The sequence below is a fragment of the Macrotis lagotis genome, chromosome 2, assembly GCF_037893015.1.
Source record: "Macrotis lagotis isolate mMagLag1 chromosome 2, bilby.v1.9.chrom.fasta, whole genome shotgun sequence".
Classification (NCBI taxonomy): domain Eukaryota; kingdom Metazoa; phylum Chordata; class Mammalia; order Peramelemorphia; family Peramelidae; genus Macrotis; species Macrotis lagotis.
This window is the reverse complement of record NC_133659.1, coordinates 271,934,192-271,941,990: the sequence shown is the minus strand read 5'-3', so window position 1 is coordinate 271,941,990 and position 7,799 is coordinate 271,934,192.

Sequence of the window (7,799 nt, the reverse complement as noted above, 5' to 3'; positions counted from 1 at the left end):
ATAATTTGAATTTGATGGGAATTCAGAACTCGGCAACAAGGGCAGGGGTAAAGAATCAACATGACTACTTTTGAGTAATGTTTTGGGTCACAAAATTAGTTAAGTATTGGGGCAGATGACCTTTAAGATTTCTTCCAACACAAAGATGATTTAAAACATAATGCACTCAATAAGTTCTGGGTGCCTTATACAATCTTTTGACAAAAATCCTTTTGACATCTGAAGATAAAAGGAAATCTTAACAATCCAGCTATATTACTGTTAAAATCCTCATGCATCAGATTTTATTGTTTCTTCCCTAAGTTCATAATGCTTTTTTATAAGTTTTTGATTCTTTTTTGATTTTGAGCCAACAAAATATTCTTTAAGAATGTTTATACAAGGATATTCTTGGGTGATGTTACATGCTACATAATTTTTATTAGTTTCTGAAAAAAGCAATAGTTACTTTTTCAGTTCCAGAAATTTGAAAAGAATTCTAATTTGAAAAGAATACAGCAATGGTGAGTGATATTAACCTAGAACTAGAAAGCATTTTCTCTTGATCTTTAGTATTCAGCTGCTGGTTGTTGGGTGAAAACAATGCATCTTATGAGTCAGAGTTTATTATCCACTCAGTTCTTTAAAACATGCTGATGTTTAATGCTGACTAGGCCCTTTGCTTTCTGACTTACAAAGGTGAATTCTGCTGATCATCTGAGATAAATATAGGAGTGGATACTTAAAAATATTATTTATACCTTACTTAGTATTAAAACAAAGTTACATAAATATTCATGAATTTCATTTCAGCATGAATATTCATGAGGCAATATGGTAATTTACCACAGTTCTAGAATTTACTGTATCTCCTCAGTCCTTTCTGATTTTGATATGCTCACTTTGCCAAGTTTATCTATGACAATATATAACTATGATTGTCTGAGAAAGAAGCAAAGTAAGTTTGTGGGTTCAGGTAATCCAAGCAGAAAACTTCAGAAATTATATATTGATTGCATTTGAATGTCTAAATTATTAATTCTCTCTTACTATTAAGGACTGGTGACTAAAAGATGATAAACCCCCATTTCATATTTCTTTCCTCTTTTGACTACTTAGAATTGCCACACTATATTATTTGTCTTTGTTTATTATAGTACCTTAGAAGACAAGCAAGAAGCAATTGTCAAATTTTTTTCATTTTACAATTAAGGAAATTGTAGTGTGGGGAAGATTAAAAATTTGCCAAAGATCATAAAGGTCATACACATGAGAGACAGGTTTTGACTTAGGAGAAAGTGTTCTTTTCATTGTATTATTCAACCTAATGCATCATTAAAAGTCATCATTTACACAGTCAAATTGAATAGCTAGGGTTACAACAGTGCTTCATAATAGGTATTCAACAAACATGTAATGGATTATTTACATAAAAAGAGTTATCTCCAAGACTAAATCATTTACATCTAGGTCTTAAAGGAAATTAATGAGTCAATTCAATATTTTGGACCATAGATGTAGAAAATTAGATTATTGAGAAACAAATAAACTAATGTGAAAATCAAAATAATGTAAATAAGGAAAACAAGTAAATGGGAGACTTAAGTTACCTAATAAATTTGGTTGTTAAATATGGGGCAAAAATCACCAGGCTGAGGGAACCATGCAAATGACAATTAAAAGGGATAGGAGCTGGAAAATAGTTCAACATGGAGGGTGAGTGTCAGAGAAAAGGACACCATGACTCCAGGTATAGTGATTATAGGGTAGACTATGCTGAGAAAGCATGACTTTCATTGCTATAAAGGTTGAGATCAAGCCTTAGGAAATGACTGCTGCATTGATGAATCTGTAGTTGGTAGCCCAGGAGAGTTGCTACAGACAAAAAAAAAAAAAAAACAAACCGGTTTTCCTTTTTTATTTTGTGGTAGTGATCCTATAGGTTTCAATTGTTTATAAGAATAGTTAATATTTATATAGTACTTTTAAAATTACCAAGAATAAGATTTGCATATTTTATTTGATACACAAAGCAACCAGTGTCATACAGGAACAAGTGTTATTAGTGTATCATTTTAGACATAAAACAATGAAATGAAGTTGTTTGTTCAGTATCTGAGAACTAGTAAGTATCTAAAGGAAGAGATGAACTTGAGTCCTTTTGACTACAAGTTCAGTGTTTTATCCACTCATTGTGCCAGGTCAGGAAATGGTTTTGTATTAAATAAAATAAATATCTTAAAATAATTTTTTAAAGTAGGTAGTAAGGAAATTATCATTTTTAGTTCAAGGAACAGACCTTTTAAAAATGTGATATTTCATCCATTTCATTGAAACTTTCCTCAGTATTTCTTAACTTTTGCTCTTTATTACCCTCTGGATCTTCTAAGACTCGGTCTTATGCTGAAAAGAAATCTATCTGTTATCTATTTCATTGGTAGACTTCCCTTTCATACTAGATTTAGTCTTTTAAACAAGCATGATTTTGTTAGGATCTAAGATCAGAGTTCTCAGAACACCCCGTAAAATTTGCGGTCTCTAAGCAACCAACTGGCATTCTCAAAAGTATATGAAACAGACTATATGAATGAAAAAAATTAGAGTTAGTGGATTAGAGATCCTTGATTTGTGCTCAAAACTGCTTGGACTTACTGTTGTCATTGGAATGATTGTGGTAGACGTAGACCAAAAATGACTCCTACAGAAAATTTAAAAGGGATTAATCAAAAGAATGTATTTTGCTTCACTTGTCAATAACTGCCATATGATACACCATGCATATCTTTTCTTGTTAGGACCCTTGAATTTCCTGTATAATTCCTTGCTTTTGCTCTGATCTTGTTTCTACCAGTTATCTTACATGATATGGTGGTGAAGGATCTAAATCTCTGTTAATGGAACCAGAAAGATCTAACTGTAAATTCTACTTCAGAAACTTACTAATCATGTTACCCTGCACAAGTCTCTTAATCAGTTTGTCTTAGTTTCCTCATTTGTAAAGGCAAGATAAGAATATCATCTACCTTGTGGGGTTCTTGTGAGGAAAGGAGATAATAATTATAAAGCTTTTACCACATGATAAATAGTATATGAATATTAATATTTCATCACCTAAGAGCCTAGTTCTAGGGTCTACCCTATTTCCATGACTCATGATGTCTTATTTTCAAGATGATTCAGCCCTACTCTGTAACACATCTTCCTAGTTGGTATTCTCAAGTCCCATCCTTTTTTTCATATTATGAACTCTTTCAGTCACTCATCTTTTTTTTTTTATATATACACAGATGCACAATAGATGAATAAGGAAGGGAACATTGATTAATGGAAAGATCATCTTTGAATGTGAATATTCATCCATTCATCTGTCAATCTATTTGTCTGTCCATCTGTCTTTCTGTCTGCCTATATATTTGTCTGTCTGCCTATCATCTGTTATCTTGTTTATCTCTTAAATAGAGATAATAATGAACTCCCTGAGAATAGGGGCTCTCTTTCTTCTTTCTTTTCTCCCAAAATTTATTATAGTGTCTGGCATATAAGTGTTTGATAAATATTTATTGACTGACAGGCCTATTTAATAGTGTTGTCCTAAGAAACAAATGAGATAATATGTAGCAAGCACTTTGCCAAAGACCCTAATGTCTATTCCATCTCTGCACCCTTGATCCTCTCAATCTCTTATTCCAAGATAGGTTCAGTTAAAACCATGTAGACATGGGACAGAGTTGTAGGTTGAAGAATTTAGTGGGTTAAATTTACACAGTTTCTCTTAAGAGTTCTGCTGTAATAATTTCTTTGACATCAATTTCTAGGACCAATTTTATGTCCGTATGACATTTCTCCATCAGTTAAGTTTGTGTTTCAAGGATGAGAAGTGAGAGAAACATTGCAAGAAAGGGAAAAAAACAGCCTCTTAATACATTTTTTATTTTTTCCTACCATTGTAAATGCTTATAGGAATGAACTTTGGCAACAGCACTTGGATCTTACAAGAAAACAATGGCCTGAGGGATGACAGTTAGTCCCTAGCAAGTTGAAAATGAAAACCACTTCTCATCAGAAGTGTAACACTGTGAGTATTTGCACAGCATTTTTCTGAAATTGAGATTGTCATTTTGAAGCCTGTAGAAGCAGCAAAGGTTATTTTTTTTATTCTACCCAAAATTATATCCACTGTTATAGCAGTAGCTCGAGAATTCTTTAGTGCAGACATTATCATTTCCACTTAAAAATTCAATATTGGCTATTTTTATCAGGGTAGCATTTTATAACAATGACTATTATATGATGCTAATTTGTAATAAACCATAATTCCTAAGAAAATGGAAGAGATAGATTGACATCACTTTGCAAGGAGAAACATAGTCTTTTAAAAAATGTTTTTATTTTCATTCATTTGTACATGTATATTTCCAAGTTACAAAATTTCCCTCCACTTTCTCTTCCACCCAACTCCCCTCGGCTTCCCCTCAGGAATAAACAGTTTGGCATTTTACATACAAATTTTGTTAAAAATATTTACAAATTAGTAATTTTGGCATGAGGAATTAGGATTAAGGGAAAGAGATACATAATATAATTTTTATAAAGTGTTTGTTAGATTTTGAAGGGTTTTTTTCTGTGTATTTTGTTTTTTTTCTTCCCCTCATTAGGGATATGAAGCATAGCCTTTTATCCTGAGATTTTAGTCTCAAATTCCACAAGATCAGTGATTTATCTGGTTTTGGTTTAATTTTGAACCCCACACCACTTGTAGCATAATTGGCACTAATTACATACTTGTTGACTGATAAGTTTATGAGCTTAGTGTAGAAAGTAATATCACTCCCTATTTTCATGAGGCTATTCGGAGTTTTTCCCAGAGGTAACCTTTGTTGGGATCATCTCAATCCTCTGACCCTTGGATCATATTGATCTGGTGTGGCTAAGGCAACCACAGGTGGGACTTGAAATCCAATAAATCTAGGAGCTTTTTAAGATTTAAATGTCTCATTAATTATATATTGTTCAAAAATTGCATGCAAATGATGTTACTAAAAATGTTTCTCCATCCCTTAACCAAAGAAAAAGAGAATCATCATTTGGATTTAGTTTCTGAGTTCAATGTATTACCTTTAGAGTATTATAGATCTTTTTTTTTCTTTTTTCATGGAAAATAAAGGATTTGAATTTTAACTAAATATATGAAGCAAAATCCCTATTAAAACATCCCTATATATCTTGGGGTATGGAATGGATATTATTTTATTGGAATTGTGGAATGATTTTGTTTTTAATTTTTGAACCTAAGTTTGAACTGCTTGATCTGCTTTATGTAAGTTGGGCAAACTGAAAAGAAATATCACAGAATTTTGTAGTCTTTCATCTTTCAGATTTAACCAAGGATTTTGCCCTCTAAAAATGGATTTTCCTGTTTTTTCAATGTTGTTAGTTCTTTCATTTATTGTGTTTTCTCTGTTCTGTTCATTATACCCTTATATTCATCCTTGAATAGCCAATGAGTCTATACTGAGTCCATTGTCTCCCTCTCCTAGGCTTTTTCTGTTACACTGTTAAAGCATTTCTATTTAAAACTGACTACTGCATTGGGGTTGCTAGGTGGTGCAAAGAATAGAGCACCATCCCTGGAGTCAGTAGTACTTGAGTTCAAATCCTGACTCAGACATTTAATAATTACCTAGTTGTGTGGACTTGGGTGAGCCACTTAACCCCATTGCCTTGCAGAAACTAAAAACAAAACAAAACAAAACAAAAAACCTGACTACTGCAAGTCTCCAGCAAGATTGTTGATTTAATACATTTATAATCCTACATTCTTCATCTTGAATAAAACTTTCTGGTTAAGTTTTGAAACATCACTTTTTTCCTACTGGATCATGGTCCATAACCCTGACACCTTTCCAGAAAGACTCCTTTGTTGTTTGTGGCACTAACACCTGCCATAGAAGACCCTTTTCCCTGAAAACTCTACTTAAATCTGAACTCGTTAGTATTTCATCTGTCCATATTCTCCTATTCTGTTCTAGCTAAATGAATAAACCATTCTAAGGAGTTAGAGCCAAGTTGGAGCCAAGATATGATTCACTTGAGCTTTCTCAAATTCTCCTCCAAAGAAAACTTTAAAAAAACTTCTCAAATGAAATACTGGAGTGGAAGAACTAATAAAGAGTCTGAGTAAAACAATGTTTCCACCAAAAAAACTTAGGAGATCAACAGGAAAACTCTGGCTCCCCAGGTTAGTAGTCAGCCCTGGAAGGCAATGTATTGCAAGGCTCTACTCTGGGAAGCCAGTAACAAGCCTTGGGAGTGAATATAGCAAGAGTTTTGGGAGTTCCCAGTCCACAGATTGTTAGGGGTTTCATATAACTGGTCAGAAGGAGATTACAGAGGACTATTTGTTTGAACTGGGTGCAAGACACTGTTGTATTGCCCAAACAGAGATGCAGATCACAGTTCCAGGGCTGAGAAGAACACTAGGTGCCCATAATTTGAAGTCTTAAGGGTGTAGAAGCCCTGGTCTCAAGACAGAAAGGAGCTATAATGGTTATAGCCATAGGAGAGTATGGACTCTATCTACATTTCCAGGGACTTAAGGGGGGAAAAATAGCTTTTGTGATTATAGAGGAGTAAGAATCCTGCTCAGAGTTCCAGGGCAGTTGTGTTTAATTCACAGACAAGAAAACAAAATGACTACAACACTCATCATCTCATAGAACCTTAGAAGATTCAAAAACATATCGACCTATAGAATTAGTTCTGTAAATAACAGCACAAAAATGACTGAAGCTTGGGACAGAATCTAACTTGACATAAATTTCAATGTAAAGAAATTGGCTGGGAAAATGAATAAATACCAAAAAAGTACTTGACCATAAAAATAATTAGGAATGAAGACACGCACTTTGTGAATCTCCACTTGGAGTCATTTTGATATTTTTATTCTTTCTTAAGTTTGTGCCTTGATCCTCCTTGTCTTTGCAATTCTTTTCTATGATCAGGATCTGTTTTTAATGCTCTGCCTATCTTGTGACATTTTTACTATATGTAAAAGCTGAACTCTGCTCCTGGAGTGAAGAGGCCTCTGTTCTAAGAGTATTTTGCTAGAGTAGAGGCCTTAATGCTAGCTTACCTTGGGACTTGGGACCTCACTACTGGACCTGAGGTGAAGCCTGCCACTGGGTTATTCACTAAATCCTGTTCCCCTACCATTCCTATGCTGCAGACCTTTGATTCTGACCTCTCAAGATATTATATATTGGACCCTGTGCTTTTTCCACTGAGACAACTAGTAGTATAAGGATCTTCTTGTTGTTCATTCTTTGCTTTGAAGGAGGACCAATGACATAGGTATGATTCCAAGGTTGTGTCAAGGGGAATTTTGGAGTCCCTGTCACACTTAATCCCCTTGATGGCAAAATTGCTAACTCTTTTCTTTATAAGAAACTTTAATTATTATGAAGTTTAGTTTAATTATTTAAATTGCTATATGGAATAGAAAAAATGCTTTGCTCCTAGTAGAGTCATTTAATATCAAAGAGAATAAAACTAATTTATTTCATGCAATTGAAGATATATAAAGTCTCTTCCCATACCCATATCTATACTTTTCCTAGTTAGAAATCTGTTAATATTTCAACCAATGATTTTATGATATGAGGAAAGGATCATAGGATTTTGTATCATAGCACCTAGGTTTAAATAATGTCTTTGATATATTATCATAGGTTATTTGGAAAATCACTTTATCATCTTAGTTTCTCTTTATCCTATTTTACTTATCTGTAAAATAAGATCTTTAAAGACCTTACCAGACATGC